This window comes from Lepisosteus platostomus, chromosome 9 (genome assembly GCF_059453375.1).
Source record: "Lepisosteus platostomus isolate fLepPlt1 chromosome 9, fLepPlt1.hap1, whole genome shotgun sequence".
Lineage (NCBI taxonomy): Eukaryota > Metazoa > Chordata > Actinopteri > Semionotiformes > Lepisosteidae > Lepisosteus > Lepisosteus platostomus.
In genome coordinates this window covers 13,204,260-13,231,582 of record NC_142619.1, presented here as the reverse complement: position 1 = coordinate 13,231,582, position 27,323 = coordinate 13,204,260, and positions in this window count along the sequence as shown.

Here is a 27,323-nt window from a genome sequence, read left to right as displayed (position 1 = left end):
ACGTGTTTTTCAGCAGAAATAAACATGTTTCTGCAAGTTTGGTCAACCCCATGTAAGTTATGGGACAGTAACAGCACACTTTTCAAAACGTGTTTTTCAGCCCGAAATAAACGCGTTTTTTCAGACAACTGAATCCCCATGTAACAGCAAGGCTCAGAGGAGCCCACACACTCAGATCTTAACCCCAGTGTGCAGAAAGGGTCAAAACGTGTTTTTCAGCAGAAATAAACATGTTTCTGCAAGTTTGGTCAACCCCATGTAAGTTATGGGGCAGTAACAGAACACTTTTCAAAACGTGTTTTTCAGCCCGAAATAAACGCGTTTTTTCAGACAACTGAATCACCATGTAACAGCAAGGCTCAGAGGAGCCCACACACTCAGCTCTTAACCCCAGTGTGCAGGAAGGGTCAAAACGTGTTTTTCAGCAGAAATAAACATGTTTCTGCAAGTTTGGTCAACCCCATGTAAGTTATGGGACAGTAACAGCACACTTTTCAAAACGTGTTTTTCAGCCCGAAATAAACGCGTTTTTTCAGACAACTGAATCCCCATGCAACAGCAAGGCTCAGAAGAGCCCACACACTCAGCTCTTAACCCCAGTGTGCAGAAAGTGTCAAAACGTGTTTTTCAGCAGAAATAAACATGTTTCTGCAAGTTTGGTCAACCCCATGTAAGTTATGGGACAGTAACAGCACACTTTTCAAAACGTGTTTTTCAGCCCGAAATAAACGCGTTTTTTCAGACAACTGAATCCCCATGTAACAGCAAGGCTCAGAGGAGCCCACACACTCAGATCTTAACCCCAGTGTGCAGAAAGGGTCAAAACGTGTTTTTCAGCAGAAATAAACATGTTTCTGCAAGTTTGGTCAACCCCATGTAAGTTATGGGGCAGTAACAGAACACTTTTCAAAACGTGTTTTTCAGCCCGAAATAAACGCGTTTTTTCAGACAACTGAATCACCATGTAACAGCAAGGCTCAGAGGAGCCCACACACTCAGCTCTTAACCCCAGTGTGCAGGAAGGGTCAAAACGTGTTTTTCAGCAGAAATAAACATGTTTCTGCAAGTTTGGTCAACCCCATGTAAGTTATGGGACAGTAACAGCACACTTTTCAAAACGTGTTTTTCAGCCCGAAATAAACGCGTTTTTTCAGACAACTGAATCCCCATGTAACAGCAAGACTCAGAGGAGCCCACACACTCAGATCTTAACCCTAGTGTGCAGAAAGGGTAAAAACGTGTTTTTCAGCAGAAATAAACATGTTTCTGCAAGTTTGGTTAACCCCATGTAAGTTATGGGGAAGTAACAGAACACTTTTCAAAACGTGTTTTTCAGCCCGAAATAAACGCGTTTTTTCAGACAACTGAATCCCCATGTAACAGCAAGGTTCAGAAGAGCCCACACACTCAGCTCTTAACCCCAGTGTGCAGAAAGAGTCAAAACGTGTTTTTCAGCAGAAATAAACATGTTTCTGCAAGTTTGGTCAACCCCATGTAAGTTATGGGGCAGTAACAGAACACTTTTCAAAACGTGTTTTTCAGCCCGAAATAAACGCGTTTTTTCAGACAACTGAATCCCCATGCAACAGCAAGGCTCAGAAGAGCCCACACACTCAGCTCTTAACCCCAGTGTGCAGAAAGTGTCAAAACGTGTTTTTAAGCAGAAATAAACATGTTTCTGCAAGTTTGGTCAACCCCATGTAAGTTATGGGACAGTAACAGCACACTTTTCAAAACGTGTTTTTCAGCCCGAAATAAACGCGTTTTTTCAGACAACTGAATCCCCATGTAACAGCAAGGCTCAGAGGAGCCCACACACTCAGATCTTAACCCCAGTGTGCAGAAAGGGTCAAAACGTGTTTTTCAGCAGAAATAAACATGTTTCTGCAAGTTTGGTCAACCCCATGTAAGTTATGGGGCAGTAACAGAACACTTTTCAAAACGTGTTTTTCAGCCCGAAATAAACGCGTTTTTTCAGACAACTGAATCACCATGTAACAGCAAGGCTAAGAGGAGCCCACACACTCAGCTCTTAACCCCAGTGTGCAGGAAGGGTCAAAACGTGTTTTTCAGCAGAAATAAACATGTTTCTGCAAGTTTGGTCAACCCCATGTAAGTTATGGGGCAGTAACAGAACACTTTTCAAAACGTGTTTTTCAGCCCGAAATAAACGCGTTTTTTCAGACAACTGAATCCCCATGCAACAGCAAGGCTCAGAAGAGCCCACACACTCAGCTCTTAACCCCAGTGTGCAGAAAGTGTCAAAACGTGTTTTTCAGCAGAAATAAACATGTTTCTGCAAGTTTGGTCAACCCCATGTAAGTTATGGGACAGTAACAGCACACTTTTCAAAACGTGTTTTTCAGCCCGAAATAAACGCGTTTTTTCAGACAACTGAATCCCCATGTAACAGCAAGGCTCAGAGGAGCCCACACACTCAGATCTTAACCCCAGTGTGCAGAAAGGGTCAAAACGTGTTTTTCAGCAGAAATAAACATGTTTCTGCAAGTTTGGTCAACCCCATGTAAGTTATGGGGCAGTAACAGAACACTTTTCAAAACGTGTTTTTCAGCCCGAAATAAACGCGTTTTTTCAGACAACTGAATCACCATGTAACAGCAAGGCTCAGAGGAGCCCACACACTCAGCTCTTAACCCCAGTGTGCAGGAAGGGTCAAAACGTGTTTTTCAGCAGAAATAAACATGTTTCTGCAAGTTTGGTCAACCCCATGTAAGTTATGGGACAGTAACAGCACACTTTTCAAAACGTGTTTTTCAGCCCGAAATAAACGCGTTTTTTCAGACAACTGAATCCCCATGTAACAGCAAGACTCAGAGGAGCCCACACACTCAGCTCTTAACCCCAGTGTGCAGGAAGGGTCAAAACGTGTTTTTCAGCAGAAATAAACATGTTTCTGCAAGTTTGGTCAACCCCATGTAAGTTATGGGACAGTAACAGAACACTTTTCAAAACGTGTTTTTCAGCCCGAAATAAACGCGTTTTTTCAGACAACTGAATCCCCATGCAACAGCAAGGCTCAGAAGAGCCCACACACTCAGCTCTTAACCCCAGTGTGCAGAAAGAGTCAAAACGTGTTTTTCAGCAGAAATAAATATGTTTCTGCAAGTTTGGTCAACCCCATGTAAGTTATGGGGCAGTAACAGAACACTTTTCAAAACGTGTTTTTCAGCCCGAAATAAAAGCGTTTTTTCAGACAACTGAATCCCCATGTAACAGCAAGGCTCAGAGGAGCCCACACACTCAGCTCTTAGCCCCAGTGTGCAGAAAGTGTCAAAACGTGTTTTTCAGCAGAAATAAACATGTTTCTGCAAGTTTGGTCAACCCCATGTAAGTTATGGGACAGTAACAGCACACTTTTCAAAACGTGTTTTTCAGCCCGAAATAAACGCGTTTTTTCAGACAACTGAATCCCCATGTAACAGCAAGGCTCAGAGGAGCCCACACACTCAGCTTTTAGCCCCAGTGTGCAGAAAGTGTCAAAACGTGTTTTTCAGCAGAAATAAACATGTTTCTGCAAGTTTGGTCAACCCCATGTAAGTTATGGGACAGTAACAGCACACTTTTCAAAACGTGTTTTTCAGCCCGAAATAAACGCGTTTTTTCAGACAACTGAATCCCCATGTAACAGCAAGGCTCAGAGGAGCCCACACACTCAGATCTTAACCCCAGTGTGCAGAAAGGGTCAAAACGTGTTTTTCAGCAGAAATAAACATGTTTCTGCAAGTTTGGTCAACCCCATGTAAGTTATGGGGCAGTAACAGAACACTTTTCAAAACGTGTTTTTCAGCCCGAAATAAACGCGTTTTTTCAGACAACTGAATCACCATGTAACAGCAAGGCTCAGAAGAGCCCACACACTCAGCTCTTAACCCCAGTGTGCAGGAAGGGTCAAAACGTGTTTTTCAGCAGAAATAAACATGTTTCTGCAAGTTTGGTCAACCCCATGTAAGTTATGGGGCAGTAACAGAACACTTTTCAAAACGTGTTTTTCAGCCCGAAATAAACGCGTTTTTTCAGACAACTGAATCCCCATGCAACAGCAAGGCTCAGAAGAGCCCACACACTCAGCTCTTAACCCCAGTGTGCAGAAAGTGTCAAAACGTGTTTTTCAGCAGAAATAAACATGTTTCTGCAAGTTTGGTCAACCCCATGTAAGTTATGGGACAGTAACAGCACACTTTTCAAAACGTGTTTTTCAGCCCGAAATAAACGCGTTTTTTCAGACAACTGAATCCCCATGTAACAGCAAGGCTCAGAGGAGCCCACACACTCAGATCTTAACCCCAGTGTGCAGAAAGGGTCAAAACGTGTTTTTCAGCAGAAATAAACATGTTTCTGCAAGTTTGGTCAACCCCATGTAAGTTATGGGGCAGTAACAGAACACTTTTCAAAACGTGTTTTTCAGCCCGAAATAAACGCGTTTTTTCAGACAACTGAATCACCATGTAACAGCAAGGCTCAGAGGAGCCCACACACTCAGCTCTTAACCCCAGTGTGCAGGAAGGGTCAAAACGTGTTTTTCAGCAGAAATAAACATGTTTCTGCAAGTTTGGTCAACCCCATGTAAGTTATGGGACAGTAACAGCACACTTTTCAAAACGTGTTTTTCAGCCCGAAATAAACGCGTTTTTTCAGACAACTGAATCCCCATGTAACAGCAAGACTCAGAGGAGCCCACACACTCAGATCTTAACCCTAGTGTGCAGAAAGGGTAAAAACGTGTTTTTCAGCAGAAATAAACATGTTTCTGCAAGTTTGGTTAACCCCATGTAAGTTATGGGGAAGTAACAGAACACTTTTCAAAACGTGTTTTTCAGCCCGAAATAAACGCGTTTTTTCAGACAACTGAATCCCCATGTAACAGCAAGGTTCAGAAGAGCCCACACACTCAGCTCTTAACCCCAGTGTGCAGAAAGAGTCAAAACGTGTTTTTCAGCAGAAATAAACATGTTTCTGCAAGTTTGGTCAACCCCATGTAAGTTATGGGGCAGTAACAGAACACTTTTCAAAACGTGTTTTTCAGCCCGAAATAAACGCGTTTTTTCAGACAACTGAATCCCCATGCAACAGCAAGGCTCAGAAGAGCCCACACACTCAGCTCTTAACCCCAGTGTGCAGAAAGTGTCAAAACGTGTTTTTAAGCAGAAATAAACATGTTTCTGCAAGTTTGGTCAACCCCATGTAAGTTATGGGACAGTAACAGCACACTTTTCAAAACGTGTTTTTCAGCCCGAAATAAACGCGTTTTTTCAGACAACTGAATCCCCATGTAACAGCAAGGCTCAGAGGAGCCCACACACTCAGATCTTAACCCCAGTGTGCAGAAAGGGTCAAAACGTGTTTTTCAGCAGAAATAAACATGTTTCTGCAAGTTTGGTCAACCCCATGTAAGTTATGGGGCAGTAACAGAACACTTTTCAAAACGTGTTTTTCAGCCCGAAATAAACGCGTTTTTTCAGACAACTGAATCCCCATGTAACAGCAAGGTTCAGAAGAGCCCACACACTCAGCTCTTAACCCCAGTGTGCAGAAAGAGTCAAAACGTGTTTTTCAGCAGAAATAAACATGTTTCTGCAAGTTTGGTCAACCCCATGTAAGTTATGGGGCAGTAACAGAACACTTTTCAAAACGTGTTTTTCAGCCCGAAATAAACGCGTTTTTTCAGACAACTGAATCCCCATGCAACAGCAAGGCTCAGAAGAGCCCACACACTCAGCTCTTAACCCCAGTGTGCAGAAAGTGTCAAAACGTGTTTTTAAGCAGAAATAAACATGTTTCTGCAAGTTTGGTCAACCCCATGTAAGTTATGGGACAGTAACAGCACACTTTTCAAAACGTGTTTTTCAGCCCGAAATAAACGCGTTTTTTCAGACAACTGAATCCCCATGTAACAGCAAGGCTCAGAGGAGCCCACACACTCAGATCTTAACCCCAGTGTGCAGAAAGGGTCAAAACGTGTTTTTCAGCAGAAATAAACATGTTTCTGCAAGTTTGGTCAACCCCATGTAAGTTATGGGGCAGTAACAGAACACTTTTCAAAACGTGTTTTTCAGCCCGAAATAAACGCGTTTTTTCAGACAACTGAATCCCCATGCAACAGCAAGGCTCAGAAGAGCCCACACACTCAGCTCTTAACCCCAGTGTGCAGAAAGTGTCAAAACGTGTTTTTCAGCAGAAATAAACATGTTTCTGCAAGTTTGGTCAACCCCATGTAAGTTATGGGACAGTAACAGCACACTTTTCAAAACGTGTTTTTCAGCCCGAAATAAACGCGTTTTTTCAGACAACTGAATCCCCATGTAACAGCAAGGCTCAGAGGAGCCCACACACTCAGATCTTAACCCCAGTGTGCAGAAAGGGTCAAAACGTGTTTTTCAGCAGAAATAAACATGTTTCTGCAAGTTTGGTCAACCCCATGTAAGTTATGGGGCAGTAACAGAACACTTTTCAAAACGTGTTTTTCAGCCCGAAATAAACGCGTTTTTTCAGACAACTGAATCACCATGTAACAGCAAGGCTAAGAGGAGCCCACACACTCAGCTCTTAACCCCAGTGTGCAGGAAGGGTCAAAACGTGTTTTTCAGCAGAAATAAACATGTTTCTGCAAGTTTGGTCAACCCCATGTAAGTTATGGGGCAGTAACAGAACACTTTTCAAAACGTGTTTTTCAGCCCGAAATAAACGCGTTTTTTCAGACAACTGAATCCCCATGCAACAGCAAGGCTCAGAAGAGCCCACACACTCAGCTCTTAACCCCAGTGTGCAGAAAGTGTCAAAACGTGTTTTTCAGCAGAAATAAACATGTTTCTGCAAGTTTGGTCAACCCCATGTAAGTTATGGGACAGTAACAGCACACTTTTCAAAACGTGTTTTTCAGCCCGAAATAAACGCGTTTTTTCAGACAACTGAATCCCCATGTAACAGCAAGGCTCAGAGGAGCCCACACACTCAGATCTTAACCCCAGTGTGCAGAAAGGGTCAAAACGTGTTTTTCAGCAGAAATAAACATGTTTCTGCAAGTTTGGTCAACCCAATGTAAGTTATGGGGCAGTAACAGAACACTTTTCAAAACGTGTTTTTCAGCCCGAAATAAACGCGTTTTTTCAGACAACTGAATCACCATGTAACAGCAAGGCTCAGAGGAGCCCACACACTCAGCTCTTAACCCCAGTGTGCAGGAAGGGTCAAAACGTGTTTTTCAGCAGAAATAAACATGTTTCTGCAAGTTTGGTCAACCCCATGTAAGTTATGGGACAGTAACAGCACACTTTTCAAAACGTGTTTTTCAGCCCGAAATAAACGCGTTTTTTCAGACAACTGAATCCCCATGTAACAGCAAGACTCAGAGGAGCCCACACACTCAGATCTTAACCCTAGTGTGCAGAAAGGGTAAAAACGTGTTTTTCAGCAGAAATAAACATGTTTCTGCAAGTTTGGTTAACCCCATGTAAGTTATGGGGAAGTAACAGAACACTTTTCAAAACGTGTTTTTCAGCCCGAAATAAAAGCGTTTTTTCAGACAACTGAATCCCCATGTAACAGCAAGGCTCAGAGGAGCCCACACACTCAGCTCTTAGCCCCAGTGTGCAGAAAGTGTCAAAACGTGTTTTTCAGCAGAAATAAACATGTTTCTGCAAGTTTGGTCAACCCCATGTAAGTTATGGGACAGTAACAGCACACTTTTCAAAACGTGTTTTTCAGCCCGAAATAAACGCGTTTTTTCAGACAACTGAATCCCCATGTAACAGCAAGGCTCAGAGGAGCCCACACACTCAGCTTTTAGCCCCAGTGTGCAGAAAGTGTCAAAACGTGTTTTTCAGCAGAAATAAACATGTTTCTGCAAGTTTGGTCAACCCCATGTAAGTTATGGGACAGTAACAGCACACTTTTCAAAACGTGTTTTTCAGCCCGAAATAAACGCGTTTTTTCAGACAACTGAATCCCCATGTAACAGCAAGGCTCAGAGGAGCCCACACACTCAGATCTTAACCCCAGTGTGCAGAAAGGGTCAAAACGTGTTTTTCAGCAGAAATAAACATGTTTCTGCAAGTTTGGTCAACCCCATGTAAGTTATGGGGCAGTAACAGAACACTTTTCAAAACGTGTTTTTCAGCCCGAAATAAACGCGTTTTTTCAGACAACTGAATCCCCATGCAACAGCAAGGCTCAGAAGAGCCCACACACTCAGCTCTTAACCCCAGTGTGCAGAAAGTGTCAAAACGTGTTTTTCAGCAGAAATAAACATGTTTCTGCAAGTTTGGTCAACCCCATGTAAGTTATGGGACAGTAACAGCACACTTTTCAAAACGTGTTTTTCAGCCCGAAATAAACGCGTTTTTTCAGACAACTGAATCCCCATGTAACAGCAAGGCTCAGAGGAGCCCACACACTCAGATCTTAACCCCAGTGTGCAGAAAGGGTCAAAACGTGTTTTTCAGCAGAAATAAACATGTTTCTGCAAGTTTGGTCAACCCCATGTAAGTTATGGGGCAGTAACAGAACACTTTTCAAAACGTGTTTTTCAGCCCGAAATAAACGCGTTTTTTCAGACAACTGAATCACCATGTAACAGCAAGGCTCAGAGGAGCCCACACACTCAGCTCTTAACCCCAGTGTGCAGGAAGGGTCAAAACGTGTTTTTCAGCAGAAATAAACATGTTTCTGCAAGTTTGGTCAACCCCATGTAAGTTATGGGACAGTAACAGCACACTTTTCAAAACGTGTTTTTCAGCCCGAAATAAACGCGTTTTTTCAGACAACTGAATCCCCATGTAACAGCAAGACTCAGAGGAGCCCACACACTCAGATCTTAACCCTAGTGTGCAGAAAGGGTAAAAACGTGTTTTTCAGCAGAAATAAACATGTTTCTGCAAGTTTGGTTAACCCCATGTAAGTTATGGGGAAGTAACAGAACACTTTTCAAAACGTGTTTTTCAGCCCGAAATAAACGCGTTTTTTCAGACAACTGAATCCCCATGTAACAGCAAGGTTCAGAAGAGCCCACACACTCAGCTCTTAACCCCAGTGTGCAGAAAGAGTCAAAACGTGTTTTTCAGCAGAAATAAACATGTTTCTGCAAGTTTGGTCAACCCCATGTAAGTTATGGGGCAGTAACAGAACACTTTTCAAAACGTGTTTTTCAGCCCGAAATAAACGCGTTTTTTCAGACAACTGAATCCCCATGCAACAGCAAGGCTCAGAAGAGCCCACACACTCAGCTCTTAACCCCAGTGTGCAGAAAGTGTCAAAACGTGTTTTTAAGCAGAAATAAACATGTTTCTGCAAGTTTGGTCAACCCCATGTAAGTTATGGGACAGTAACAGCACACTTTTCAAAACGTGTTTTTCAGCCCGAAATAAACGCGTTTTTTCAGACAACTGAATCCCCATGTAACAGCAAGGCTCAGAGGAGCCCACACACTCAGATCTTAACCCCAGTGTGCAGAAAGGGTCAAAACGTGTTTTTCAGCAGAAATAAACATGTTTCTGCAAGTTTGGTCAACCCCATGTAAGTTATGGGGCAGTAACAGAACACTTTTCAAAACGTGTTTTTCAGCCCGAAATAAACGCGTTTTTTCAGACAACTGAATCCCCATGTAACAGCAAGGTTCAGAAGAGCCCACACACTCAGCTCTTAACCCCAGTGTGCAGAAAGAGTCAAAACGTGTTTTTCAGCAGAAATAAACATGTTTCTGCAAGTTTGGTCAACCCCATGTAAGTTATGGGGCAGTAACAGAACACTTTTCAAAACGTGTTTTTCAGCCCGAAATAAACGCGTTTTTTCAGACAACTGAATCCCCATGCAACAGCAAGGCTCAGAAGAGCCCACACACTCAGCTCTTAACCCCAGTGTGCAGAAAGTGTCAAAACGTGTTTTTAAGCAGAAATAAACATGTTTCTGCAAGTTTGGTCAACCCCATGTAAGTTATGGGACAGTAACAGCACACTTTTCAAAACGTGTTTTTCAGCCCGAAATAAACGCGTTTTTTCAGACAACTGAATCCCCATGTAACAGCAAGGCTCAGAGGAGCCCACACACTCAGATCTTAACCCCAGTGTGCAGAAAGGGTCAAAACGTGTTTTTCAGCAGAAATAAACATGTTTCTGCAAGTTTGGTCAACCCCATGTAAGTTATGGGGCAGTAACAGAACACTTTTCAAAACGTGTTTTTCAGCCCGAAATAAACGCGTTTTTTCAGACAACTGAATCCCCATGCAACAGCAAGGCTCAGAAGAGCCCACACACTCAGCTCTTAACCCCAGTGTGCAGAAAGTGTCAAAACGTGTTTTTCAGCAGAAATAAACATGTTTCTGCAAGTTTGGTCAACCCCATGTAAGTTATGGGACAGTAACAGCACACTTTTCAAAACGTGTTTTTCAGCCCGAAATAAACGCGTTTTTTCAGACAACTGAATCCCCATGTAACAGCAAGGCTCAGAGGAGCCCACACACTCAGATCTTAACCCCAGTGTGCAGAAAGGGTCAAAACGTGTTTTTCAGCAGAAATAAACATGTTTCTGCAAGTTTGGTCAACCCCATGTAAGTTATGGGGCAGTAACAGAACACTTTTCAAAACGTGTTTTTCAGCCCGAAATAAACGCGTTTTTTCAGACAACTGAATCACCATGTAACAGCAAGGCTAAGAGGAGCCCACACACTCAGCTCTTAACCCCAGTGTGCAGGAAGGGTCAAAACGTGTTTTTCAGCAGAAATAAACATGTTTCTGCAAGTTTGGTCAACCCCATGTAAGTTATGGGGCAGTAACAGAACACTTTTCAAAACGTGTTTTTCAGCCCGAAATAAACGCGTTTTTTCAGACAACTGAATCCCCATGCAACAGCAAGGCTCAGAAGAGCCCACACACTCAGCTCTTAACCCCAGTGTGCAGAAAGTGTCAAAACGTGTTTTTCAGCAGAAATAAACATGTTTCTGCAAGTTTGGTCAACCCCATGTAAGTTATGGGACAGTAACAGCACACTTTTCAAAACGTGTTTTTCAGCCCGAAATAAACGCGTTTTTTCAGACAACTGAATCCCCATGTAACAGCAAGGCTCAGAGGAGCCCACACACTCAGATCTTAACCCCAGTGTGCAGAAAGGGTCAAAACGTGTTTTTCAGCAGAAATAAACATGTTTCTGCAAGTTTGGTCAACCCAATGTAAGTTATGGGGCAGTAACAGAACACTTTTCAAAACGTGTTTTTCAGCCCGAAATAAACGCGTTTTTTCAGACAACTGAATCACCATGTAACAGCAAGGCTCAGAGGAGCCCACACACTCAGCTCTTAACCCCAGTGTGCAGGAAGGGTCAAAACGTGTTTTTCAGCAGAAATAAACATGTTTCTGCAAGTTTGGTCAACCCCATGTAAGTTATGGGACAGTAACAGCACACTTTTCAAAACGTGTTTTTCAGCCCGAAATAAACGCGTTTTTTCAGACAACTGAATCCCCATGTAACAGCAAGACTCAGAGGAGCCCACACACTCAGATCTTAACCCTAGTGTGCAGAAAGGGTAAAAACGTGTTTTTCAGCAGAAATAAACATGTTTCTGCAAGTTTGGTTAACCCCATGTAAGTTATGGGGAAGTAACAGAACACTTTTCAAAACGTGTTTTTCAGCCCGAAATAAACGCGTTTTTTCAGACAACTGAATCCCCATGTAACAGCAAGGTTCAGAAGAGCCCACACACTCAGCTCTTAACCCCAGTGTGCAGAAAGAGTCAAAACGTGTTTTTCAGCAGAAATAAACATGTTTCTGCAAGTTTGGTCAACCCCATGTAAGTTATGGGGCAGTAACAGAACACTTTTCAAAACGTGTTTTTCAGACCGAAATAAACGCGTTTTTTCAGACAACTGAATCCCCATGTAACAGCAAGGCTCAGAGGAGCCCACACACTCAGCTCTTAGCCCCAGTGTGCAGAAAGTGTCAAAACGTGTTTTTCAGCAGAAATAAACATGTTTCTGCAAGTTTGGTCAACCCCATGTAAGTTATGGGACAGTAACAGCACACTTTTCAAAACGTGTTTTTCAGCCCGAAATAAACGCGTTTTTTCAGACAACTGAATCCCCATGTAACAGCAAGGCTCAGAGGAGCCCACACACTCAGATCTTAACCCCAGTGTGCAGAAAGGGTCAAAACGTGTTTTTCAGCAGAAATAAACATGTTTCTGCAAGTTTGGTCAACCCCATGTAAGTTATGGGGCAGTAACAGAACACTTTTCAAAACGTGTTTTTCAGCCCGAAATAAACGCGTTTTTTCAGACAACTGAATCCCCATGCAACAGCAAGGCTCAGAAGAGCCCACACACTCAGCTCTTAACCCCAGTGTGCAGAAAGTGTCAAAACGTGTTTTTCAGCAGAAATAAACATGTTTCTGCAAGTTTGGTCAACCCCATGTAAGTTATGGGACAGTAACAGCACACTTTTCAAAACGTGTTTTTCAGCCCGAAATAAACGCGTTTTTTCAGACAACTGAATCCCCATGTAACAGCAAGGCTCAGAGGAGCCCACACACTCAGATCTTAACCCCAGTGTGCAGAAAGGGTCAAAACGTGTTTTTCAGCAGAAATAAACATGTTTCTGCAAGTTTGGTCAACCCCATGTAAGTTATGGGGCAGTAACAGAACACTTTTCAAAACGTGTTTTTCAGCCCGAAATAAACGCGTTTTTTCAGACAACTGAATCACCATGTAACAGCAAGGCTAAGAGGAGCCCACACACTCAGCTCTTAACCCCAGTGTGCAGGAAGGGTCAAAACGTGTTTTTCAGCAGAAATAAACATGTTTCTGCAAGTTTGGTCAACCCCATGTAAGTTATGGGGCAGTAACAGAACACTTTTCAAAACGTGTTTTTCAGCCCGAAATAAACGCGTTTTTTCAGACAACTGAATCCCCATGCAACAGCAAGGCTCAGAAGAGCCCACACACTCAGCTCTTAACCCCAGTGTGCAGAAAGTGTCAAAACGTGTTTTTCAGCAGAAATAAACATGTTTCTGCAAGTTTGGTCAACCCCATGTAAGTTATGGGACAGTAACAGCACACTTTTCAAAACGTGTTTTTCAGCCCGAAATAAACGCGTTTTTTCAGACAACTGAATCCCCATGTAACAGCAAGGCTCAGAGGAGCCCACACACTCAGATCTTAACCCCAGTGTGCAGAAAGGGTCAAAACGTGTTTTTCAGCAGAAATAAACATGTTTCTGCAAGTTTGGTCAACCCAATGTAAGTTATGGGGCAGTAACAGAACACTTTTCAAAACGTGTTTTTCAGCCCGAAATAAACGCGTTTTTTCAGACAACTGAATCACCATGTAACAGCAAGGCTCAGAGGAGCCCACACACTCAGCTCTTAACCCCAGTGTGCAGGAAGGGTCAAAACGTGTTTTTCAGCAGAAATAAACATGTTTCTGCAAGTTTGGTCAACCCCATGTAAGTTATGGGACAGTAACAGCACACTTTTCAAAACGTGTTTTTCAGCCCGAAATAAACGCGTTTTTTCAGACAACTGAATCCCCATGTAACAGCAAGACTCAGAGGAGCCCACACACTCAGATCTTAACCCTAGTGTGCAGAAAGGGTAAAAACGTGTTTTTCAGCAGAAATAAACATGTTTCTGCAAGTTTGGTTAACCCCATGTAAGTTATGGGGAAGTAACAGAACACTTTTCAAAACGTGTTTTTCAGCCCGAAATAAACGCGTTTTTTCAGACAACTGAATCCCCATGTAACAGCAAGGTTCAGAAGAGCCCACACACTCAGCTCTTAACCCCAGTGTGCAGAAAGAGTCAAAACGTGTTTTTCAGCAGAAATAAACATGTTTCTGCAAGTTTGGTCAACCCCATGTAAGTTATGGGGCAGTAACAGAACACTTTTCAAAACGTGTTTTTCAGACCGAAATAAACGCGTTTTTTCAGACAACTGAATCCCCATGTAACAGCAAGGCTCAGAGGAGCCCACACACTCAGCTCTTAGCCCCAGTGTGCAGAAAGTGTCAAAACGTGTTTTTCAGCAGAAATAAACATGTTTCTGCAAGTTTGGTCAACCCCATGTAAGTTATGGGACAGTAACAGCACACTTTTCAAAACGTGTTTTTCAGCCCGAAATAAACGCGTTTTTTCAGACAACTGAATCCCCATGTAACAGCAAGGCTCAGAGGAGCCCACACACTCAGATCTTAACCCCAGTGTGCAGAAAGGGTCAAAACGTGTTTTTCAGCAGAAATAAACATGTTTCTGCAAGTTTGGTCAACCCCATGTAAGTTATGGGGCAGTAACAGAACACTTTTCAAAACGTGTTTTTCAGCCCGAAATAAACGCGTTTTTTCAGACAACTGAATCCCCATGCAACAGCAAGGCTCAGAAGAGCCCACACACTCAGCTCTTAACCCCAGTGTGCAGAAAGTGTCAAAACGTGTTTTTCAGCAGAAATAAACATGTTTCTGCAAGTTTGGTCAACCCCATGTAAGTTATGGGACAGTAACAGCACACTTTTCAAAACGTGTTTTTCAGCCCGAAATAAACGCGTTTTTTCAGACAACTGAATCCCCATGTAACAGCAAGGCTCAGAGGAGCCCACACACTCAGATCTTAACCCCAGTGTGCAGAAAGGGTCAAAACGTGTTTTTCAGCAGAAATAAACATGTTTCTGCAAGTTTGGTCAACCCCATGTAAGTTATGGGGCAGTAACAGAACACTTTTCAAAACGTGTTTTTCAGCCCGAAATAAACGCGTTTTTTCAGACAACTGAATCACCATGTAACAGCAAGGCTAAGAGGAGCCCACACACTCAGCTCTTAACCCCAGTGTGCAGGAAGGGTCAAAACGTGTTTTTCAGCAGAAATAAACATGTTTCTGCAAGTTTGGTCAACCCCATGTAAGTTATGGGGCAGTAACAGAACACTTTTCAAAACGTGTTTTTCAGCCCGAAATAAACGCGTTTTTTCAGACAACTGAATCCCCATGCAACAGCAAGGCTCAGAAGAGCCCACACACTCAGCTCTTAACCCCAGTGTGCAGAAAGAGTCAAAACGTGTTTTTCAGCAGAAATAAACATGTTTCTGCAAGTTTGGTCAACCCCATGTAAGTTATGGGGCAGTAACAGAACACTTTTCAAAACGTGTTTTTCAGCCCGAAATAAACGCGTTTTTTTCAGACAACTGAATCCCCATGTAACAGCAAGGCTCAGAGGAGCCCACACACTCAGCTCTTAGCCCCAGTGTGCAGAAAGTGTCAAAACGTGTTTTTCAGCAGAAATAAACATGTTTCTGCAAGTTTGGTCAACCCCATGTAAGTTATGGGACAGTAACAGCACACTTTTCAAAACGTGTTTTTCAGCCCGAAATAAACGCGTTTTTTCAGACAACTGAATCCCCATGTAACAGCAAGGCTCAGAGGAGCCCACACACTCAGATCTTAACCCCAGTGTGCAGAAAGGGTCAAAACGTGTTTTTCAGCAGAAATAAACATGTTTCTGCAAGTTTGGTCAACCCCATGTAAGTTATGGGGCAGTAACAGAACACTTTTCAAAACGTGTTTTTCAGCCCGAAATAAACGCGTTTTTTCAGACAACTGAATCACCATGTAACAGCAAGGCTCAGAAGAGCCCACACACTCAGCTCTTAACCCCAGTGTGCAGGAAGGGTCAAAACGTGTTTTTCAGCAGAAATAAACATGTTTCTGCAAGTTTGGTCAACCCCATGTAAGTTATGGGGCAGTAACAGAACACTTTTCAAAACGTGTTTTTCAGCCCGAAATAAACGCGTTTTTTCAGACAACTGAATCCCCATGCAACAGCAAGGCTCAGAAGAGCCCACACACTCAGCTCTTAACCCCAGTGTGCAGAAAGTGTCAAAACGTGTTTTTCAGCAGAAATAAACATGTTTCTGCAAGTTTGGTCAACCCCATGTAAGTTATGGGACAGTAACAGCACACTTTTCAAAACGTGTTTTTCAGCCCGAAATAAACGCGTTTTTTCAGACAACTGAATCCCCATGTAACAGCAAGGCTCAGAGGAGCCCACACACTCAGATCTTAACCCCAGTGTGCAGAAAGGGTCAAAACGTGTTTTTCAGCAGAAATAAACATGTTTCTGCAAGTTTGGTCAACCCCATGTAAGTTATGGGGCAGTAACAGAACACTTTTCAAAACGTGTTTTTCAGCCCGAAATAAACGCGTTTTTTCAGACAACTGAATCACCATGTAACAGCAAGGCTCAGAGGAGCCCACACACTCAGCTCTTAACCCCAGTGTGCAGGAAGGGTCAAAACGTGTTTTTCAGCAGAAATAAACATGTTTCTGCAAGTTTGGTCAACCCCATGTAAGTTATGGGACAGTAACAGCACACTTTTCAAAACGTGTTTTTCAGCCCGAAATAAACGCGTTTTTTCAGACAACTGAATCCCCATGTAACAGCAAGACTCAGAGGAGCCCACACACTCAGATCTTAACCCTAGTGTGCAGAAAGGGTAAAAACGTGTTTTTCAGCAGAAATAAACATGTTTCTGCAAGTTTGGTTAACCCCATGTAAGTTATGGGGAAGTAACAGAACACTTTTCAAAACGTGTTTTTCAGCCCGAAATAAACGCGTTTTTTCAGACAACTGAATCCCCATGTAACAGCAAGGTTCAGAAGAGCCCACACACTCAGCTCTTAACCCCAGTGTGCAGAAAAAGTCAAAACGTGTTTTTCAGCAGAAATAAACATGTTTCTGCAAGTTTGGTCAACCCCATGTAAGTTATGGGGCAGTAACAGAACACTTTTCAAAACGTGTTTTTCAGCCCGAAATAAACGCGTTTTTTCAGACAACTGAATCCCCATGCAACAGCAAGGCTCAGAAGAGCCCACACACTCAGCTCTTAACCCCAGTGTGCAGAAAGTGTCAAAACGTGTTTTTCAGCAGAAATAAACATGTTTCTGCAAGTTTGGTCAACCCCATGTAAGTTATGGGACAGTAACAGCACACTTTTCAAAACGTGTTTTTCAGCCCGAAATAAACGCGTTTTTTCAGACAACTGAATCCCCATGTAACAGCAAGGCTCAGAGGAGCCCACACACTCAGATCTTAACCCCAGTGTGCAGAAAGGGTCAAAACGTGTTTTTCAGCAGAAATAAACATGTTTCTGCAAGTTTGGTCAACCCCATGTAAGTTATGGGGCAGTAACAGAACACTTTTCAAAACGTGTTTTTCAGCCCGAAATAAACGCGTTTTTTCAGACAACTGAATCACCATGTAACAGCAAGGCTAAGAGGAGCCCACACACTCAGCTCTTAACCCCAGTGTGCAGGAAGGGTCAAAACGTGTTTTTCAGCAGAAATAAACATGTTTCTGCAAGTTTGGTCAACCCCATGTAAGTTATGGGGCAGTAACAGAACACTTTTCAAAACGTGTTTTTCAGCCCGAAATAAACGCGTTTTTTCAGACAACTGAATCCCCATGCAACAGCAAGGCTCAGAAGAGCCCACACACTCAGCTCTTAACCCCAGTGTGCAGAAAGTGTCAAAACGTGTTTTTCAGCAGAAATAAACATGTTTCTGCAAGTTTGGTCAACCCCATGTAAGTTATGGGACAGTAACAGCACACTTTTCAAAACGTGTTTTTCAGCCCGAAATAAACGCGTTTTTTCAGACAACTGAATCCCCATGTAACAGCAAGGCTCAGAGGAGCCCACACACTCAGATCTTAACCCCAGTGTGCAGAAAGGGTCAAAACGTGTTTTTCAGCAGAAATAAACATGTTTCTGCAAGTTTGGTCAACCCCATGTAAGTTATGGGGCAGTAACAGAACACTTTTCAAAACGTGTTTTTCAGCCCGAAATAAACGCGTTTTTTCAGACAACTGAATCACCATGTAACAGCAAGGCTCAGAGGAGCCCACACACTCAGCTCTTAACCCCAGTGTGCAGGAAGGGTCAAAACGTGTTTTTCAGCAGAAATAAACATGTTTCTGCAAGTTTGGTCAACCCCATGTAAGTTATGGGACAGTAACAGCACACTTTTCAAAACGTGTTTTTCAGCCCGAAATAAACGCGTTTTTTCAGACAACTGAATCCCCATGTAACAGCAAGACTCAGAGGAGCCCACACACTCAGATCTTAACCCTAGTGTGCAGAAAGGGTAAAAACGTGTTTTTCAGCAGAAATAAACATGTTTCTGCAAGTTTGGTTAACCCCATGTAAGTTATGGGGAAGTAACAGAACACTTTTCAAAACATGTTTTTCAGCCCGAAATAAACGCGTTTTTTCAGACAACTGAATCCCCATGTAACAGCAAGGTTCAGAAGAGCCCACACACTCAGCTCTTAACCCCAGTGTGCAGAAAGAGTCAAAACGTGTTTTTCAGCAGAAATAAACATGTTTCTGCAAGTTTGGTCAACCCCATGTAAGTTATGGGACAGTAACAGCACACTTTTCAAAACGTGTTTTTCAGCCCGAAATAAACGCGTTTTTTCAGACAACTGAATCCCCATGTAACAGCAAGGCTCAGAGGAGCCCACACACTCAGATCTTAACCCCAGTGTGCAGAAAGGGTCAAAACGTGTTTTTCAGCAGAAATAAACATGTTTCTGCAAGTTTGGTCAACCCCATGTAAGTTATGGGGCAGTAACAGAACACTTTTCAAAACGTGTTTTTCAGCCCGAAATAAACGCGTTTTTTCAGACAACTGAATCACCATGTAACAGCAAGGCTCAGAAGAGCCCACACACTCAGATCTTAACCCCAGTGTGCAGAAAGGGTCAAAACGTGTTTTTCAGCAGAAAAAAAACATGTTTCTGCAAGTTTGGTCAACCCCATGTAAGTTATGGGGCAGTAACAGAACACTTTATAAAACGTGTTTTTCAGCCCGAAATAAACGCGTTTTTTCAGACAACTGAATCACCATGTAACAGCAAGGCTCAGAGGAGCCCACACACTCAGCTCTTAACCCCAGTGTGCAGGAAGGGTCAAAACGTGTTTTTCAGCAGAAATAAACATGTTTCTGCAAGTTTGGTCAACCCCATGTAAGTTATGGGGCAGTAACAGAACACTTTTCAAAACGTGTTTTTCAGCCCGAAATAAACGCGTTTTTTCAGACAACTGAATCCCCATGCAACAGCAAGGCTCAGAAGAGCCCACACACTCAGCTCTTAACCCCAGTGTGCAGAAAGAGTCAAAACGTGTTTTTCAGCAGAAATAAATATGTTTCTGCAAGTTTGGTCAACCCCATGTAAGTTATGGGGCAGTAACAGAACACTTTTCAAAACGTGTTTTTCAGCCCGAAATAAACGCGTTTTTTCAGACAACTGAATCACCATGTAACAGCAAGGCTCAGAAGAGCCCACACACTCAGCTCTTAACCCCAGTGTGCAGGAAGGGTCAAAACGTGTTTTTCAGCAGAAATAAACATGTTTCTGCAAGTTTGGTCAACCCCATGTAAGTTATGGGGCAGTAACAGAACACTTTTCAAAACGTGTTTTTCAGCCCGAAATAAACGCGTTTTTTCAGACAACTGAATCCCCATGCAACAGCAAGGCTCAGAAGAGCCCACACACTCAGCTCTTAACCCCAGTGTGCAGAAAGTGTCAAAACGTGTTTTTCAGCAGAAATAAACATGTTTCTGCAAGTTTGGTCAACCCCATGTAAGTTATGGGACAGTAACAGCACACTTTTCAAAACGTGTTTTTCAGCCCGAAATAAACGCGTTTTTTCAGACAACTGAATCCCCATGTAACAGCAAGGCTCAGAGGAGCCCACACACTCAGATCTTAACCCCAGTGTGCAGAAAGGGTCAAAACGTGTTTTTCAGCAGAAATAAACATGTTTCTGCAAGTTTGGTCAACCCCATGTAAGTTATGGGGCAGTAACAGAACACTTTTCAAAACGTGTTTTTCAGCCCGAAATAAACGCGTTTTTTCAGACAACTGAATCACCATGTAACAGCAAGGCTCAGAGGAGCCCACACACTCAGCTCTTAACCCCAGTGTGCAGGAAGGGTCAAAACGTGTTTTTCAGCAGAAATAAACATGTTTCTGCAAGTTTGGTCAACCCCATGTAAGTTATGGGACAGTAACAGCACACTTTTCAAAACGTGTTTTTCAGCCCGAAATAAACGCGTTTTTTCAGACAACTGAATCCCCATGTAACAGCAAGACTCAGAGGAGCCCACACACTCAGATCTTAACCCTAGTGTGCAGAAAGGGTAAAAACGTGTTTTTCAGCAGAAATAAACATGTTTCTGCAAGTTTGGTTAACCCCATGTAAGTTATGGGGAAGTAACAGAACACTTTTCAAAACGTGTTTTTCAGCCCGAAATAAACGCGTTTTTTCAGACAACTGAATCCCCATGTAACAGCAAGGTTCAGAAGAGCCCACACACTCAGCTCTTAACCCCAGTGTGCAGAAAGAGTCAAAACGTGTTTTTCAGCAGAAATAAACATGTTTCTGCAAGTTTGGTCAACCCCATGTAAGTTATGGGGCAGTAACAGAACACTTTTCAAAACGTGTTTTTCAGCCCGAAATAAACGCGTTTTTTCAGACAACTGAATCCCCATGCAACAGCAAGGCTCAGAAGAGCCCACACACTCAGCTCTTAACCCCAGTGTGCAGAAAGTGTCAAAACGTGTTTTTAAGCAGAAATAAACATATTTCTGCAAGTTTGGTCAACCCCATGTAAGTTATGGGACAGTAACAGCACACTTTTCAAAACGTGTTTTTCAGCCCGAAATAAACGCGTTTTTTCAGACAACTGAATCCCCATGTAACAGCAAGGCTCAGAGGAGCCCACACACTCAGATCTTAACCCCAGTGTGCAGAAAGGGTCAAAACGTGTTTTTCAGCAGAAATAAACATGTTTCTGCAAGTTTGGTCAACCCCATGTAAGTTATGGGGCAGTAACAGAACACTTTTCAAAACGTGTTTTTCAGCCCGAAATAAACGCGTTTTTTCAGACAACTGAATCACCATGTAACAGCAAGGCTAAGAGGAGCCCACACACTCAGCTCTTAACCCCAGTGTGCAGGAAGGGTCAAAACGTGTTTTTCAGCAGAAATAAACATGTTTCTGCAAGTTTGGTCAACCCCATGTAAGTTATGGGGCAGTAACAGAACACTTTTCAAAACGTGTTTTTCAGCCCGAAATAAACGCGTTTTTTCAGACAACTGAATCCCCATGCAACAGCAAGGCTCAGAAGAGCCCACACACTCAGCTCTTAACCCCAGTGTGCAGAAAGTGTCAAAACGTGTTTTTCAGCAGAAATAAACATGTTTCTGCAAGTTTGGTCAACCCCATGTAAGTTATGGGACAGTAACAGCACACTTTTCAAAACGTGTTTTTCAGCCCGAAATAAACGCGTTTTTTCAGACAACTGAATCCCCATGTAACAGCAAGGCTCAGAGGAGCCCACACACTCAGATCTTAACCCCAGTGTGCAGAAAGGGTCAAAACGTGTTTTTCAGCAGAAATAAACATGTTTCTGCAAGTTTGGTCAACCCCATGTAAGTTATGGGGCAGTAACAGAACACTTTTCAAAACGTGTTTTTCAGCCCGAAATAAACGCGTTTTTTCAGACAACTGAATCACCATGTAACAGCAAGGCTCAGAGGAGCCCACACACTCAGCTCTTAACCCCAGTGTGCAGGAAGGGTCAAAACGTGTTTTTCAGCAGAAATAAACATGTTTCTGCAAGTTTGGTCAACCCCATGTAAGTTATGGGACAGTAACAGCACACTTTTCAAAACGTGTTTTTCAGCCCGAAATAAACGCGTTTTTTCAGACAACTGAATCCCCATGTAACAGCAAGACTCAGAGGAGCCCACACACTCAGCTCTTAACCCCAGTGTGCAGGAAGGGTCAAAACGTGTTTTTCAGCAGAAATAAACATGTTTCTGCAAGTTTGGTCAACCCCATGTAAGTTATGGGACAGTAACAGAACACTTTTCAAAACGTGTTTTTCAGCCCGAAATAAACGCGTTTTTTCAGACAACTGAATCCCCATGCAACAGCAAGGCTCAGAAGAGCCCACACACTCAGCTCTTAACCCCAGTGTGCAGAAAGAGTCAAAACGTGTTTTTCAGCAGAAATAAATATGTTTCTGCAAGTTTGGTCAACCCCATGTAAGTTATGGGGCAGTAACAGAACACTTTTCAAAACGTGTTTTTCAGCCCGAAATAAACGCGTTTTTTCAGACAACTGAATCCCCATGTAACAGCAAGGCTCAGAGGAGCCCACACACTCAGATCTTAACCCCAGTGTGCAGAAAGTGTCAAAACGTGTTTTTCAGCAGAAATAAACATGTTTCTGCAAGTTTGGTCAACCCCATGTAAGTTATGGGGCAGTAACAGAACACTTTTCAAAACGTGTTTTTCAGCCCGAAATAAACGCGTTTTTTCAGACAACTGAATCACCATGTAACAGCAAGGCTCAGAAGAGCCCACACACTCAGCTCTTAACCCCAGTGTGCAGGAAGGGTCAAAACGTGTTTTTCAGCAGAAATAAACATGTTTCTGCAAGTTTGGTCAACCCCATGTAAGTTATGGGGCAGTAACAGAACACTTTTCAAAACGTGTTTTTCAGCCCGAAATAAACGCGTTTTTTCAGACAACTGAATCCCCATGCAACAGCAAGGCTCAGAAGAGCCCACACACTCAGCTCTTAACCCCAGTGTGCAGAAAGTGTCAAAACGTGTTTTTCAGCAGAAATAAACATGTTTCTGCAAGTTTGGTCAACCCCATGTAAGTTATGGGACAGTAACAGCACACTTTTCAAAACGTGTTTTTCAGCCCGAAATAAACGCGTTTTTTCAGACAACTGAATCCCCATGTAACAGCAAGGCTCAGAGGAGCCCACACACTCAGATCTTAACCCCAGTGTGCAGAAAGGGTCAAAACGTGTTTTTCAGCAGAAATAAACATGTTTCTGCAAGTTTGGTCAACCCCATGTAAGTTATGGGGCAGTAACAGAACACTTTTCAAAACGTGTTTTTCAGCCCGAAATAAACGCGTTTTTTCAGACAACTGAATCACCATGTAACAGCAAGGCTCAGAGGAGCCCACACACTCAGCTCTTAACCCCAGTGTGCAGGAAGGGTCAAAACGTGTTTTTCAGCAGAAATAAACATGTTTCTGCAAGTTTGGTCAACCCCATGTAAGTTATGGGACAGTAACAGCACACTTTTCAAAACGTGTTTTTCAGCCCGAAATAAACGCGTTTTTTCAGACAACTGAATCCCCATGTAACAGCAAGACTCAGAGGAGCCCACACACTCAGATCTTAACCCTAGTGTGCAGAAAGGGTAAAAACGTGTTTTTCAGCAGAAATAAACATGTTTCTGCAAGTTTGGTTAACCCCATGTAAGTTATGGGGAAGTAACAGAACACTTTTCAAAACGTGTTTTTCAGCCCGAAATAAACGCGTTTTTTCAGACAACTGAATCCCCATGTAACAGCAAGGTTCAGAAGAGCCCACACACTCAGCTCTTAACCCCAGTGTGCAGAAAGAGTCAAAACGTGTTTTTCAGCAGAAATAAACATGTTTCTGCAAGTTTGGTCAACCCCATGTAAGTTATGGGGCAGTAACAGAACACTTTTCAAAACGTGTTTTTCAGCCCGAAATAAACGCGTTTTTTCAGACAACTGAATCCCCATGCAACAGCAAGGCTCAGAAGAGCCCACACACTCAGCTCTTAACCCCAGTGTGCAGAAAGTGTCAAAACGTGTTTTTAAGCAGAAATAAACATGTTTCTGCAAGTTTGGTCAACCCCATGTAAGTTATGGGACAGTAACAGCACACTTTTCAAAACGTGTTTTTCAGCCCGAAATAAACGCGTTTTTTCAGACAACTGAATCCCCATGTAACAGCAAGGCTCAGAGGAGCCCACACACTCAGATCTTAACCCCAGTGTGCAGAAAGGGTCAAAACGTGTTTTTCAGCAGAAATAAACATGTTTCTGCAAGTTTGGTCAACCCCATGTAAGTTATGGGGCAGTAACAGAACACTTTTCAAAACGTGTTTTTCAGCCCGAAATAAACGCGTTTTTTCAGACAACTGAATCCCCATGCAACAGCAAGGCTCAGAAGAGCCCACACACTCAGCTCTTAACCCCAGTGTGCAGAAAGAGTCAAAACGTGTTTTTCAGCAGAAATAAACATGTTTCTGCAAGTTTGGTCAACCCCATGTAAGTTATGGGGCAGTAACAGAACACTTTTCAAAACGTGTTTTTCAGCCCGAAATAAACGCGTTTTTTCAGACAACTGAATCCCCATGCAACAGCAAGGCTCAGAAGAGCCCACACACTCAGCTCTTAACCCCAGTGTGCAGAAAGTGTCAAAACGTGTTTTTCAGCAGAAATAAACATGTTTCTGCAAGTTTGGTCAACCCCATGTAAGTTATGGGACAGTAACAGCACACTTTTCAAAACGTGTTTTTCAGCCCGAAATAAACGCGTTTTTTCAGACAACTGAATCCCCATGTAACAGCAAGGCTCAGAGGAGCCCACACACTCAGATCTTAACCCCAGTGTGCAGAAAGGGTCAAAACGTGTTTTTCAGCAGAAATAAACATGTTTCTGCAAGTTTGGTCAACCCCATGTAAGTTATGGGGCAGTAACAGAACACTTTTCAAAACGTGTTTTTCAGCCCGAAATAAACGCGTTTTTTCAGACAACTGAATCACCATGTAACAGCAAGGCTAAGAGGAGCCCACACACTCAGCTCTTAACCCCAGTGTGCAGGAAGGGTCAAAACGTGTTTTTCAGCAGAAATAAACATGTTTCTGCAAGTTTGGTCAACCCCATGTAAGTTATGGGGCAGTAACAGAACACTTTTCAAAACGTGTTTTTCAGCCCGAAATAAACGCGTTTTTTCAGACAACTGAATCCCCATGCAACAGCAAGGCTCAGAAGAGCCCACACACTCAGCTCTTAACCCCAGTGTGCAGAAAGTGTCAAAACGTGTTTTTCAGCAGAAATAAACATGTTTCTGCAAGTTTGGTCAACCCCATGTAAGTTATGGGACAGTAACAGCACACTTTTCAAAACGTGTTTTTCAGCCCGAAATAAACGCGTTTTTTCAGACAACTGAATCCCCATGTAACAGCAAGGCTCAGAGGAGCCCACACACTCAGATCTTAACCCCAGTGTGCAGAAAGGGTCAAAACGTGTTTTTCAGCAGAAATAAACATGTTTCTGCAAGTTTGGTCAACCCCATGTAAGTTATGGGGCAGTAACAGAACACTTTTCAAAACGTGTTTTTCAGCCCGAAATAAACGCGTTTTTTCAGACAACTGAATCACCATGTAACAGCAAGGCTCAGAGGAGCCCACACACTCAGCTCTTAACCCCAGTGTGCAGGAAGGGTCAAAACGTGTTTTTCAGCAGAAATAAACATGTTTCTGCAAGTTTGGTCAACCCCATGTAAGTTATGGGACAGTAACAGCACACTTTTCAAAACGTGTTTTTCAGCCCGAAATAAACGCGTTTTTTCAGACAACTGAATCCCCATGTAACAGCAAGACTCAGAGGAGCCCACACACTCAGCTCTTAACCCCAGTGTGCAGGAAGGGTCAAAACGTGTTTTTCAGCAGAAATAAACATGTTTCTGCAAGTTTGGTCAACCCCATGTAAGTTATGGGACAGTAACAGAACACTTTTCAAAACGTGTTTTTCAGCCCGAAATAAACGCGTTTTTTCAGACAACTGAATCCCCATGCAACAGCAAGGCTCAGAAGAGCCCACACACTCAGCTCTTAACCCCAGTGTGCAGAAAGAGTCAAAACGTGTTTTTCAGCAGAAATAAATATGTTTCTGCAAGTTTGGTCAACCCCATGTAAGTTATGGGGCAGTAACAGAACACTTTTCAAAACGTGTTTTTCAGCCCGAAATAAACGCGTTTTTTCAGACAACTGAATCCCCATGTAACAGCAAGGCTCAGAGGAGCCCACACACTCAGCTCTTAGCCCCAGTGTGCAGAAAGTGTCAAAACGTGTTTTTCAGCAGAAATAAACATGTTTCTGCAAGTTTGGTCAACCCCATGTAAGTTATGGGACAGTAACAGCACACTTTTCAAAACGTGTTTTTCAGCCCGAAATAAACGCGTTTTTTCAGACAACTGAATCCCCATGTAACAGCAAGGCTCAGAGGAGCCCACACACTCAGCTTTTAGCCCCAGTGTGCAGAAAGTGTCAAAACGTGTTTTTCAGCAGAAATAAACATGTTTCTGCAAGTTTGGTCAACCCCATGTAAGTTATGGGACAGTAACAGCACACTTTTCAAAACGTGTTTTTCAGCCCGAAATAAACGCGTTTTTTCAGACAACTGAATCCCCATGTAACAGCAAGGCTCAGAGGAGCCCACACACTCAGATCTTAACCCCAGTGTGCAGAAAGGGTCAAAACGTGTTTTTCAGCAGAAATAAACATGTTTCTGCAAGTTTGGTCAACCCCATGTAAGTTATGGGGCAGTAACAGAACACTTTTCAAAACGTGTTTTTCAGCCCGAAATAAACGCGTTTTTTCAGACAACTGAATCACCATGTAACAGCAAGGCTCAGAAGAGCCCACACACTCAGCTCTTAACCCCAGTGTGCAGGAAGGGTCAAAACGTGTTTTTCAGCAGAAATAAACATGTTTCTGCAAGTTTGGTCAACCCCATGTAAGTTATGGGGCAGTAACAGAACACTTTTCAAAACGTGTTTTTCAGCCCGAAATAAACGCGTTTTTTCAGACAACTGAATCCCCATGCAACAGCAAGGCTCAGAAGAGCCCACACACTCAGCTCTTAACCCCAGTGTGCAGAAAGTGTCAAAACGTGTTTTTCAGCAGAAATAAACATGTTTCTGCAAGTTTGGTCAACCCCATGTAAGTTATGGGACAGTAACAGCACACTTTTCAAAACGTGTTTTTCAGCCCGAAATAAACGCGTTTTTTCAGACAACTGAATCCCCATGTAACAGCAAGGCTCAGAGGAGCCCACACACTCAGATCTTAACCCCAGTGTGCAGAAAGGGTCAAAACGTGTTTTTCAGCAGAAATAAACATGTTTCTGCAAGTTTGGTCAACCCCATGTAAGTTATGGGGCAGTAACAGAACACTTTTCAAAACGTGTTTTTCAGCCCGAAATAAACGCGTTTTTTCAGACAACTGAATCACCATGTAACAGCAAGGCTCAGAGGAGCCCACACACTCAGCTCTTAACCCCAGTGTGCAGGAAGGGTCAAAACGTGTTTTTCAGCAGAAATAAACATGTTTCTGCAAGTTTGGTCAACCCCATGTAAGTTATGGGACAGTAACAGCACACTTTTCAAAACGTGTTTTTCAGCCCGAAATAAACGCGTTTTTTCAGACAAC